This window comes from Fukomys damarensis, unplaced genomic scaffold (genome assembly GCF_012274545.1).
Source record: "Fukomys damarensis isolate Sample0158 unplaced genomic scaffold, DMR_v1.0_HiC HiC_scaffold_24, whole genome shotgun sequence".
In the NCBI taxonomy this organism is placed as follows: Eukaryota; Metazoa; Chordata; class Mammalia; order Rodentia; family Bathyergidae; genus Fukomys; species Fukomys damarensis.
The window spans coordinates 45,247,035-45,260,075 of NW_022900936.1; the positions used below are offsets into that span (position 1 = coordinate 45,247,035).

The following is a 13,041-nucleotide window of genomic DNA, read 5'->3' on the forward strand; positions in this document are numbered from 1 at the left end:
GTTTAGGACTGTTATCACTAACATCAAAACAATCATATGGTTTGCATGCAAATTTCCCACTTTCAAGGTATAGAAAACTACTAAAAAATTAATATAATTTTAAAATTTATTTTTTTGCTTACTCAACATGCATCTGTTAGTTCCCTGATGTGTTCTAGAGCTGCTGTGGGAAGGTGTGGAAAACAGTAGTGTGTAAAACAATAATGTTAAAGGAAAGTCCTCGGGAGCTCACAACAGAGGCTTTCAGTAATCCTAATGCTTGTTCCCTTTGACAGTGGCTGTTCTCCATAAAGTATTCAGTATTAAGTGTATGGAATACTTCTTTTTGGAAAAAACAGAAAATTTCTAATGAAACAGTGTAAAGGTAACTAATGTCAGGCAAAAAAGGCAGCAGGTGTAGCTGTCTGCCCTCTGAGCAGATTACTGCTATGGGAACACAGTATGTGGCTGAAAAAATCCACTGCTAGGGCAAAAGGGGTCAAATATATGCACTGTTGATGAAGTGGTAAGGGGATTAATCTAGAGAATAATATTTGAAGCACATGGCTTCAAATTGGAGAACTAGAATAAGAAATTATCAGAACAAAAACCATACAATTTAAACTTGGGGAACTATGTCTTTTTGTTTATACTTTGTAAGTATTTTAATTCAAACTTCAAAAAATTATGAACTAAGGATTTTTCTCTGTTAAGCTTGCTAAATATTTGAGGGTTGGGGATTTAGCTAAGTGGTGCCGATGCCTGCCTCACAAGCTCAAGGTCACGAGTTTGATCCCCAGTACCAAAAAAAAAAAGTATATATTTGAGAAATCTCTTCCTTATTGCCTTTATGTGTATGTCATCTATTTTTATTTTTATTAAGTTTATTGGTACATTTTAGGTGTACAGTTACATTAGTCATTGGGATCTTTTACTGTTACATGACTTATCTTGGTTCTAATTTTTCCCATTCCCCAGCCCTCCCTTCACCCCTTCCACCCTTCCCTATTTACAAAGACATTGTTTCCGTGTTTTTCCTTTTCACATATTTTTTCTTCTCCTTTTTTACCTTTCCCCTACCCCTCCCACTTCATCTACTCTTTTAGTCCTGTTTCCTATTACACAATATCAGTTATACATTTTGATCCTTATTTACACTTTTAGTTTATCACACCAGAGAAAATGACTTATTAATTTCACTTAAGAGTATGGCCTCAGGCAGCAATTTAGCTCAATATACATCCACTTAGCATTAAATATCTCTAGTTTCTCATTCTTTATGGCTGACTAGTACTCTATTAAAAAAAAAAAAACAACACACATTTTTATCCAGTCTACAGTTGATGGGCAATTGGGCTGTTTCCAAAACTATGCCACTACAAACATGAGTGAGCATATACCTCTGTGATGTGATTCTTTTTATAACATCTACTTTTAAAGGGAAATATGTGGTGACCTAAAAAGGATACAGTTACAGTACAACCATTAAAACAAGGACCAAAGTACAGAAACAACATAAGGAAATGGAAAACTAGAACATAGAAAATATATAAAAGTCAAAGTCTCAGGAGGAGTTACTTAGGATAAATAAAAACCATAACATTGAGCTTAAGAGCTAAGACTCTAAAGAATAAATAGGAAATATTTCATTTTGTAGAGTAGAAGCATATCGGCTTCTTAGAAAAGATAAACTTTTCCCTTGCTCTGAAATTTTCAACTGGCTGTTTATATAAAGACATCTCCTAACTTTTGAGTAAACCCAGTGGAAAAAGAGAGGGTTCACACCATCATTCACAGAAACAATTGAAAGACTGGTAAATTGCTATTTCTATTGGTCATGTACATTTTATTCAGAATGTGTTTTAATAAGTAAATGCTGCCCTGGTGCACTTTCTTATACTCTTCTCTTTCCACCTACTCCATCCCATGCCACCCATCTCCCTTCATGGAATTACTGGATGTTCTTATTTTGGTCCCTTTACATGGGCATAGAGAAAAATTGTGTTTAAATTTATCTTTTTCAATGGGAGACAAGTCATGAATATCTGTAAGAAACTGATGAAAACAATGTTATTCAGAAAAATATATACACATAAATTTGTATAAATTAATTTTATTCCATTCAAAATTCATTTTGTCAACATATACATAATGTAGAGCCTATATATCTCTCATTTTCATTTTTCATGTAAAAGTGGTGACCCTTTTGTGAAAGATAGAAAAATTCATATTCTGCTGAGTGAACTTCAATAAGTTCCTGTTATTTAACTACAGAGTGAGCATGAATACAATATATGTGCTACTTATGTGTGTAATCATTTTTAAGATCTATAATTTCAAAAATTCTTATTATGTTCTAAATACTATGCTAAAAATTCACATATCTTATTTCATTTAATCTCATTCCACCTTTAAAGCAGATGGTAAATCAAGGCTCAGAGGATATTTTCATGTTTAAGAATGAAAAAATGTTGGGTCTGGATTAGAACTTTGATCATTCTGTCTTTAGTATCTGTGGTCTTAACTCTCACACTATTTTGCCTTCTCCTAGAGGGAAGAAAAGGGTAATCCATAATCAATTTATCTTTTCTTTAAATACAACAATAGCTGAAAATCTGACTTCACAAAAATATTCAGTAAACAGTAAAATCAGAATATCTATTGTTTTGCTAGGCGAAATCAGACTCTTTGATAATTCATATTATTGTCAGGTCCATTAGCCTAGAGTATTAATGCACTTTATAAATAAGTGGGTATGCTTCACTTTTGAGGCTTTTTTACTTTTCTGTTTTGTGTATAGATTTTTGTTTGTGAAGTAACTGCTATGGCTCTACCACCTGCTACTAAGTCGTGTGAAGTGTTTCCTCCAGCTTTTTAAATAGGTTGTCTACCTTAATCTCCTAATCTAAAACAGAAAAAAAGAATGTATGTTCTAGTAGTATTTATCCTAGCGACTTAATGCCTTTAATGGAGAGATTTCTCACATTCATAAAGCCCCAAATATTTAATAGTCATCAAACAGAATTTGAATGAACTCAATTGCAATTGTTCTGTGTTTTCCCTTTTATTTTTTAAATAAATCATTGCTTTAAATATCCAGAAAGCACTTCAAGGCACAGTCTCCCAAATACCAGTGATCTTCTATCCAGTATAGATTTTTTTTTATTGTGTGCCTATTTTTTCATTAGACTTTGTGTTATAGGGTAACAGTTTAAGGCTCTGGTGTTGATAAAGATAACAGCATTTCATGGAGATAATATTTCTTTCAGGATTGCTGGCATAGTCTGTCACTTTTATACACCACTGATGAAAACATTAAATAATAATAATCTTTTTCACCAAAGTACCACAAAGATATATTACAAAGTGTATGATCCTAGGCACAAGATTTCCTATCCATTCAAAGTTTGGCTAGCCAAAGAAAAATTTTTAAATTATTGATTAAATTTTTGCAATCTCCAAAAGAAGGTAAGACAAAGTTTTCTAATATGCCAGTTTACTTGGAATACTCTTCACCCAGAGTTTCATATGAATATCTCTTTCTCTAATGATAAAGATTTGAGGCTTAAAGTTGTCTTGTCAGAAGAAATCTAACCTGCCTAAATTATCTTGCATCGGTGCTTTTTTACATGTGGTTCATCATGATTTTGACCATTTCTAGCTTAATTTTTTTACCATTTTATTAATTTCCCACTTCTAGATTGAGAAACCCAAGAGTACAGTGGCTTGAGTGATTAACTTGTGCTCCTTACAACTAGAATATAACTTGTATTATAGTTGCCAAAATATAGCCATTTATTAAATAAATGAATCATGTGGAAACCAAAGGCTAGACTTAATCCTTTTGGGTTGGTATAATAACAGAAACTTATTTATTGGAAATATCTGAACAATATATATATTTCCTTTTCAAGTTCTAAAGGCTGAGAAGTCTGAGATTGAGTGAGTGGTAGACTCAATGTTTGTGTAGGGCCTGTCTTCTGATTCAGAGAATGTGTCTTTTTGCTGAATCATTATACGATATAAAGGAAGAACTGTGGTCTCCACCACATTAAGGGTACAAATCCCACTCATGAAGAATCTGGCAACATGAACCAACCTTTTAAATAATCCCGCTTGCTCATACTTTCACATCTAGGATTCGATTTTAACAAATGAACATTGAGGGGACCCAAATCTTCAGTCCTTAGCATGAAAAAAGACTTATAAAAGGTACAAGAGCCCAATGATAAATGTAACTATACTGTATATTTAAAGGGTACCAATAAACTCAATGAAAAAAAAATAAAATAACTATCCTGAAAAATTGAACAGAATAGCTAACAGATTCCTATGATTTTCTTCAAAATAATAAATTAAATTATATATGTATATATATAGTTTTTCCCCCTTTTTTTCCTGGTACGGGGGACTGAACTTGACCTTGTGCTTGTGAGACAGACATGGTGCTTGTGAGCTAAATTCCTAGCTCTGAAAGTATACATACACACACACACACACACACACACAATTATCTATATATATTATATACATTATACATATATTAATATATTATATATCATATATTATATATTCTACATTATACCATACATTATATATGATATATTATATATTAAAAACACGTATTTTTTTGTTTTTGGTCTGTTTATTTATATATATATTTTTTTACGGGGGGATCGAACTGAGGACCTTGCTCTTGGGAGGCAGGTGGCAGCACCACTGAGCTACATCCCTGGCCCTGGTCTATTTATTTATTTAGTTTACTTTTTATTTTTATTTTTAGCTGTACCAGGGACCAAACTCAGGACCTTGCCCTTGCCAGGCAGGCGCAGCGCCACTGAACTACATCCCCCTCCTCCAGGGCTTTCTTTACATATACAGTGGGCTGATAACTGCACCCATGTTTTGCTTTGTTTCAAGTAATTTAGGAGTCATGTAGAAGAGTGCTTAAGAGTGAAATGGATGCCAACTGCTACTTTTTTTGTTGTTTTTTTGAGACAGGGTCTCACTATGTAGTTGAGACTGACCTGGAACGTACTATGTAGCCCAGGCTGGTCTCGAACTCACAGCAATCCTCCTGCCTCAGCCTCCCAAAAGTGTTGGGATTATAGGCATGCACCACCACACCCGGCACATAAATTTTATGTTTTTAATCAAAGACATCATTTCAATTTTCTTCCTCTTCTGAAAATCACATGGTACATGACCATATCTATATCTTGATTTAATTAAGATTCTGTGCTTTTGTAGCCTCTTTTGTTGAACATTTGATCTACAACCTTGGAAGATGCTTTTAGTTGCAGCAAATTTATGTTTTGCCAGTTCTCCAGCCTTTTCACAGTGGACATTCTTCATAGAAAAACATATGCCTTGTTTGATATGTTTATAGAATAAAAAAAAAAACTTAAGTTCTCTGTCTCTGCTGCTTTTGTGTCAGACAGCAAAGTCTTGTAATGCCAGAAGCAGTTCAACTTTAGGGTCCCCTCACATGTGATGGAGAAAATAAAATACAAACATAATTAAGCTTTAATGTATGTTTTTTTCTTTGACATTTTCCATCTTGAACTAGGCCTAATATAATCATACACAGATGTCCAAAATCATAATGGTTGGGGATATGTTCTTTAACTTTTGTCAAGGGGAGAACACTTAAACCTCAAAACACATTCAGAGTACTATTATTCTATTCCTCTCCTAGGTCAGCAAATTTTCTGCTGTCTGCCATCTGTTTTTCCCACTCCTCTCCAGATATTATAACCTTCATTCCCTTCCAAATTATTAACCTATTCACCAGCCAAAAAGAGACTTCAGTAGGCTGAAATATTCTCAAACCCCAAGGCCAGACTTTATAGCACTAATAATTCTTGCACAGAAGAAATGTGGGTTATCAGGAAAGGACAAGGAGAGTAAATTGTTTCTCAGAAAATAATCTGCGTTTAGATAGGTACTTGGATTTAATTTTTATCAATTACATATTTCTTTTTGAGACAAATTCTGTAATAAATCAAAGTCATGTGACTGTTTCTGGACTACAGTTGCATTTTACAATTTTAAAAAATCCAAAGAAATGTTTTCTGGGTGGAGAAAAATTGGTTGTAAGACAACCACAGAATTCTTTGATCTCAATCCTTCTGTTCTTTTATAGTTCCTTCTTCTTGCTTCCTCATATCTATGCTTGTTAAGTTTTAAAAAATGCACAGTAGTTTTTGCTGGGGTACAATTCAGTGGTAGAGTGCTTGCTTAGCAAGCACAAAGCCCTGGATTTGACTTCCAGCACCAGATTAAACTAAACTAAACTAAACTAAATGAATGAAATGAAACTGAAAAATGAGACTAAACCACAATAATTTCCATGAAAGGAAAGAGATTCTTGTTTAAGAAATAATGTTGTTCTGTAATGCACTGATAAGCATAAATTGCCTTAGCATCAGAATTAGTGATATTTAGTGTAGATCCCATTTTAAAAGTTATTGTCTTAAATTAAGAGGCAAGAGTATTGGAATAGTGAGTTAGTCTTACATTTCCACACATTATATACTTTTACCTAAAATTCTGAAAGGACTTATGCTGTCAAATATTTTCATAGGATACAGTGGAACAGTCTACTTGAGAGACATGAGAGAAAGCTCTGGAACCAAACTGGCTTGGATTAAATCTTAATACTTCTGCTTACTAGCTGAGTAACTTTGAGCAATATACTCAACATTTCTGTGCCTTGGTTATTCTACCTCTTAATAATAAATCCTACCTCTTAGAGCTGCTTGGATTAAATGAGTTAAAGCAATTAAATGCATAAGATGATGTCGAATATGTTATAAGAACTCAGTAAATATGGGCTACATTCTTTAATTTGTGAATCTTAGATCATTCAGTACAGATCATAGTTTTTTCCCACTCTGCTTACACCTTGAATAGATACCATTAATCTAGATTCAACCTTTGTATTGACACTTGAGTTATCAAACCAAAAGTCCACAGTAGGTTTAATTATTAAATTCAATTGACTTGCTCAAAACAGAAACAGAAAGAGTTCTAAGAATGTTTAGATCTTCTTGCATTTACTTTTCAATCTTTATACAGGAGAACACTTATTAAAATATCTAGCCAGTTTATTGAAATATTTAGCCAAGTAGTTAATATTAATCAATGTTTATTTAAATAAAGACTATATGTACATCCTTTTGCTTCTTTAAAAAACAATACATTTTCTTAAATATTGTTCTGTCATTTAAGAGTTATCTTCCACCCAACTATTTCAAATTCCTGGCCTAGGACAAACGTCAGATGCCTGGATTTTATATCCCAAAAAGCTGAGATAGAGATTAGAAAGGTATCAAGATGGAAATTGACTAAAGAAAGATGTTTTAATTCCTCTACTTATTCAGGCTGTTTTTCAAAAGTAGATTCTAAATGTGTCTTGTTTAGAAGAAGAAATTCATATTTTCCATTTGGAAACTTATTTTCTGCTACCTTCTCAAGCAACATTAAGTGTATGTGTGTCATATGTGTTTGGCAATGTGTAGCAAAATATGAATAAAGAATGTTATTGGAAATATTGAAATTTAAAATAATGTAGAGAACTATCATTATCTCGCTAAGTTACAAAAGAAAATTGTTAAAGATATTTGAGTATATGGGTTCCCAAATCAAATGGAATGAATGTTCCATTGAGGAAGGAAGAGGAGTACCTCATTGGTAGCAAGCAGATCTGAGTCCAGCACCTTGTTGACTACTTATTTATAACTGGTCTGGCTCAAACTAGCCAGCTTTTATGTAGAGTGAGGATTTAAGTTCATACCTAGTTAAAATCACTGTGTTTGAGTCCACAATTCTGAAAGTAGTATATGAGCAAACCATTTCATCTTTCTGAGTATCTCTTTATGTAAGATACAGAGTTTTACAGATGTCAGTACTAATTTTGAGAATAATTTAGGTACTTTGAAGTGTAGAATCTTTAAGTGGCTAGTACAAGATGTTAATCATATGAGTCTCACAGAGGAGTAGAGGAGTAGATAATTCAGATTGGACTAGATGTTTTCAAACAGAATGCAAATGCCAAAGAAGCTGATCAACAAACATTTGTTACTGAATCCATTGTGTTAGGGTCTGGATACAGCTAGGACCCTGGGTCTAAAGTTTGTCAAAATAATTCTTAATTATGAGAAATGACTTGACTTATAGCCAAAAAGCACAATGAATAGACATATTTAGATTTTTCTTTTTGCTTACAAATATATGGAAATTCTAAATAAATATATAATAATTAAAATATATAAGCATGCTTTTCTTTTTTGCAATTAAATCCTCAGTGTCAGAAATAAACAAAAAAGTTGATAATGATGGCAAGCAGATACTAGCATAAGCCCTAGAGTCTGTGGCCTCAGTGAATTCATGGGGACAGGAGCAGTAGCTTTGGCCCTGGATGAACTTGGGAAGTGGAACCTAAGCAACCAGCGTGACACCTGACACCTTTGGAGTTTCCTCAACCCGGAAAAGATTAGAAAAATTCTGAACTGTAGGCCAGAAATAAAACATTAAACAATTTTATGATCTGTTCAGGGTCATAATTAAGGGGGAAAAGTGAACAAGTAATCGAAACCCTATATTGCATACTATACTAATCTGAATTTGTCTTACCTGTGTGATGAAGAAAGCCCCAGTAAAAGATTATCCTAAAAAGTAGTTCAAGACTTCTACTGATAGTGCTCTAAGGTTATCAGAGAAGCAACCACGACATTTACTTGCTGAAATATTTTCTCAAAAAAGAGCAGTAAATAAGATAATGATGAATTGGCAGCCAGAATTACGTATGAACCATGATATTGAACAGATATAAAATATTATCAAAAGGATAACCTTCCCTCAACTGGATATAATAAAATAATCTGAAAAGGGATAGAAAATAATTTTAAAATAATTAAAAAAGTTAAAATAGGCGAATAAGTCACAATAAAAAACAAGATAATATTATTTAAAAGCATAGGATAACTTTAGTGTTAACTGTGAAAATAAGAATGGGAAACTTGAAATATAGATTAGGAAATCTGAAATATCTCAGCAGGGTTTATAAGCTCCAGAAGAGAATAAGGAATATGGTGAAACAGTATTTGAGAAAATAATTAATGAGAATTTTCTTGGATTGAAGAATGACCAAATCTTAAGCAGAGAAATGAAATCAAGCAGAGAAATGAAAACCAAGCCACATGTACACTTATAGAATATCAAATTAAAAATTTCAAATCTGTATTTCAAAATTCCATAAAAAGAATAACAATTAGACATTGAAAAACTTGTTGGAAGAAACAAACTCTATAAAATAGTGAACTATCTCCAAAATGCTGCCAACTCTGAATTCTGTATCTTATCAAACTGACAAAAGAAAGGAGAAAATAAAATTTCTGATGAACACTGGAAAATTAGTCATATAGAATATAACAAAAATTATTAATTCATAAATTTCATAAATCGAGAAGTTGAATCTAAAAAGAATACAATACAAGGTGTGATGGCAACAACAACAACAACAACAAAACCTGGCAGACTCTTTGGTAAATATAAATAGCCATAAATTGCTTTAAAAATCTAGGACTGAAAAAACAGGCATAAATTTAATTAGATCAAACTCAATTGTTTAAGGAAACACTGCTATGTTGGATAACAATGAAACAAAACAAAAGGTAGCTCATACTGTTCACAAGAAACACTGAACATTTAATGACATTTTTAAATGAGAAAGACAAATGATGATACAGCCCATTCCAGGCAAATATTAACCAAACCAAAATAAAACTAAGCAATAGTAACATCAGAAAATAGACAGTCAGGTTAAAAGCACATTGAAGAGTAAGAATTTTACTACTCAAGATGTGAAGTAATACAACTGAAAGGCACCCATATCCTATACCTGTATATATCAAATAACACAGACTAAAACATATCTAAAGCAAATATACAAATTTTTTGAATTTTATAAATAAATACACAAATTTACCATCAGGTACTTCAGTCTAATAACCTTCCATGAGAAACTGATAGATGAAGCAGAGAAAATTAAAATTCAAAAATTTGAAAAGCTCATATAGTAAATTTATATATTAGCATTGTCACAATAAACAAAGAATATGTTATTTTCAGAAAGTCTCAGTAATACAGAATCAGTACCCTGTACATTATGCTATGTAATAAATACAATACAATTAGAAGACTATTTATAAAATAATCAAGAAAATGTCATTGTAGCTAAATTATTTTAAATAACTCAAAAAAATCAAGTGAAAATTACAAAGTATTTAAAACTTCAGTAAAGACATATCACAACTTGAATGTAGCTAAAAATATACTTAGAATGACATTTATAGGTTTGGGTATATATTAAGCTACACAGATTGAAAATTGGTGTTCTAAGCATTCAAACTTTAGAAGTTATGAAAGAAAATTCTAAGCAGCTACATTTTGCAATAGTAAAGAATATAACCAGATTAATGGAATGGAAATGAAGAAACACAGCAAAGATCAACTAAAAGACTAATTTTTTAAAAAGATGAACTTCTGTAAATAAGTCAGTAGCTAGATTCATCAAAACAAAAGAGTATAATTAACCAATATGCACAAAAAGAAGGGGAGGTCATAGAACAGAGAAGTAGAATTTAAACGAAATCATAAGCAAATACAATGGAAAACTTTATTTTAGATTATATAAATACTTAGGTCATATGAAACAATTTTAAACAAATATAAATGACCAAAATTTATTCCCAAAGTAAGGCAAAAACTTGAGTAAAACTGTAAACTTTAAAATAATTGAATTAGTAGTTTTTAAAAAAACTACATGTAATGCGAAATTCTAATTATTTTTGAATTGACCATAATATAAAATTTGATGGGAAGGTTAAAATCAATTATTTCAGAAAAAGTATTAATGAAGTCTAACCTGTGCATTTTCTTCTATCATGGGTTGTGCCCTAGAAATTATGGCTGAAAACTCATGGAAATATCCAAGATCACCTAGATTTACTCTTTTATCTTCTAGGTTTTATAATTTTGCAGTTTATATCAGGTCTATGATCCATATTGAGATAACTTTTGTTTGTGAAAGATGGAAATCTGTTGTAGGTGGATATCCAGTGACACTTGTTGAAAAGTCTCACCTTTCTCCACTGAAGTGCATATGTTCCTATGTCAAAGATCAGTTGGTTATACTTGTGTGGGCCTATTTATAGGCTCTGTACTGTTCTATTTATTTGTTTAATCTGACAGAATGTGAATGGTATTTTACAATCACTTTATTTGCATTTCTCTGACAAGATGCTGAACATTTTCATGTGCATTTTTGTCCATGTAGTGTTTTTTTTGTGAAGTGTTCAAGTCATGAACTTAGATAAATGCAACTGCACTGTATACCTAAAAAGTAGCAATAAACTTAATGAAAAAAAGCAGGCTGTCTGTAGTCTTATTAATTTATATTCTTTAAAATTTACAATTAGATTTACAATTCTAATTTACATTTCTAGATACATTTCTAGATATTTTTGTCAGATACATGAATTGAAAGTATTTTCTCCTAGTCTGTGGATTTTGTTTTTATTACCCTTTTGTGCCTTTCAGTAAGCTGCAGTTTTTAATTTTAAGTATAATTTACAAATTTTTTTGTTTAAGACTTTTAGTGCATTTTCAAAAAATTTTTTGTTCGAAGTTGAAAGTGTATTTTCTTTGAGTAGATTTATAGTTTCAGTTTTTGTTTTTAGGTCTGTTTATCCCATGGTCCTTCTCAAACTGAAGGTAATATGTTTATTTAGTTTATCCAGCACCATTTATGAAAAACTTTCCTTTCTTAGTTGAATTGTCTTGGCACATATTTGTTTAAAAATTAACTGTTAATAGATGTTTTATCTATTTTATATATTTTATTCCATTTCACTGATGTACTTGCTTATAAACACCTTAACAACTTTGGATCTTTCATCCATGAATGATGTGTATTTCCATTTGTTTAAATATTAAAAATTTCTCTCAATAGTGAGGTCTTGCACATTTTTATTAATTCATTTCCAAGGATTTTTAAATTTAATGCTAACATAAATAGAAACACTTTTATTCTTCAATTGTTTGTAGCTGATATGTGGAAATAAATTTGATTTTTTTAAGCATACAATCTTGATAAATTCACTTATTAATCCAAGTAGCTTTTCAAGATACCTTATAATTTTCAGTATATCTAATGATCTGCAACAAAAGATTGTTCTATGTTTTTCTTAGCTTTCAGTCTTTTATTTCCCTGCGTTTTGCACTGGATAGAAACTTCAATACAATGTAGTTGATCCATGGTGAAAAGAAATTATGTCATTAAGGGCATGCCCTTGAAAGAGATAAGTAGACTCCTACACTTTCCTCTCTCTTTTTGTTTTTTGATAGTCATGAGGTGAGTAGTTCTTCGATCACTTACTCAACATGATGTACTGTGCTGCTATTGGTCCAAAGGTGATGAGGCCAAGCAGCCATGGACTGAAACCTCTGAAACCATGAGATGAAATAAACCTTCCCTCATTATAAAGTGATTATCTCAAGTATTTTGTCACAGTGATAGAAAACTAAAGCCAAATGATTTAGGAAGGTTTTTTTTTTTTTTCCTTCACTTATTTCTGAAAGAGTTTCTTTAAGATTGGTATTATTTCATTCTCAATTCACTAGGAAACCTTTGAGCTGATAGGTCATTGTGTTTATATTTTGTTCTCATCTTTTAATTTTAACACTGTAATCACAATGTGTTTAACTATTGATTTTACTTAAATTTAATTATTTAGCTTGTGATTTCTTGAGCTGCACATATGTTAAACTGGTCAATATTGTGCATAAGTCCCTAAGTCTGTTTATGTTTTAAAGTCTTCTCTCTCCGCATTTGAAATCAATTTATACACAGACTTTGATCCTTTTTTTTGTGTGTCTCTCTATTCGGAGACATATCATTTCAATTTTCAGTTCTGGCATCCCCTTACTCTACTGTGACTGTGGCTTTCTGCTAACGTTTTAGCCACTTTTCCTAATGGACTGAGTAGCACCTGTAGT

General features: G+C 31.7%; 1 protein-coding gene and 1 long non-coding RNA gene across 2 annotated transcripts in view; one reads left to right on the forward strand and one right to left on the reverse strand.

The window, feature by feature from the left end:
- Positions 1 to 13,041, reverse strand: part of LOC117283234 — a 95,770-nt gene that overhangs the window by 20,748 nt on the left and 61,981 nt on the right. The window lies entirely within an intron of this gene.
- The window catches only part of Adgrg7 (adhesion G protein-coupled receptor G7), a 59,595-nt gene that overhangs the window by 525 nt on the left and 46,029 nt on the right, over positions 1 to 13,041 (forward strand). The gene's annotated exons all lie outside the window — the stretch shown is intronic.